Below are 997 nucleotides of genomic sequence, written 5' to 3' on the forward strand. Positions count from 1 at the left end.
GGTGCATTTTTTGTTTTTATTATATTTAAGACTTCCGACGACAGAGCTCCGATAGCCTAATAGCTAGACCGTTGGGTTCCAAGCGCGTGGTACTGGGTTCGAGTCCCGGCCGGAACGAAAATCTTCAATGTATATATTTCTTTTCTAATTTGAAAATTCTTTTTTTCTTTTTCATTTTCTTTCTTTTGCAAATATCGATTATTTATGTACGGAAGAAAATTCTGAGTCAGTTTAATCACTCGACCTTTAGATTTCAAAGATTTTAGATCAATAATTACCAAGGTGCATTTTTTGTTTTTATTATAATTAAGACATCGGCCAACCGAGATCCGATAGTCCGTTGGCGAGAGCGTTGGGCTTCCATGCGTGTGGTCCTGGGTTCGAATCCCAGCCGGAAAGAAAATATTAAATGCATGTATTTTTTTCTAATTTGATAATTTTTTTTTTATTTTTCCCTTTTGCGAAGTCAGTCAGTCAGTCCGACAGTCAATCAGTTAGTCTCGGTCAGCCAGTCAGTCGGTCAGTCCAGTCCAGTCTGTCAGTCAAGCAGTCAGTCATTCAGTCACTCAGTCAGTAGGCAGTCAGTCATTCAGTCTCAGTCAGTCAGTCAGTCAGTCCAGTCAGTCAGTCAGTCAGTCCAGTCAGTCAGTCACTCAGTCAGTCAGGGAGTCAGTCGGTCAGTCTCAGTCAGTCAGGGAGTCAGTCGGTCAGTCTCAGTCAGTCAGTTAGTCATTCAGTCAGTCAGTCAAGCAATTTAGTCACTTAGTCTCAGTCAGCTAGTCATTCAGTCAGACAGTCAGTCAGGCAGTCAGTCACTCAGCCTCATTCAGTCATTCTGTCAGTCAGTCAGTCAGTTAGTCATTCAGTCAGTTAGTCATTCAGTCAGTCAGTCTCAGTCAGTCAGTCAGTCTGTCAGTCGGTCAGTCCAGACCAGTCAGTCAGTCAAGCAGTCAGTCATTCAGTCTCAGTCAGACAGTCAGTCAGTCCAATCAGTCAG

The sequence above is a fragment of the Uloborus diversus genome, unplaced genomic scaffold (assembly GCF_026930045.1).
Source record: "Uloborus diversus isolate 005 unplaced genomic scaffold, Udiv.v.3.1 scaffold_58, whole genome shotgun sequence".
In the NCBI taxonomy this organism is placed as follows: domain Eukaryota; kingdom Metazoa; phylum Arthropoda; class Arachnida; order Araneae; family Uloboridae; genus Uloborus; species Uloborus diversus.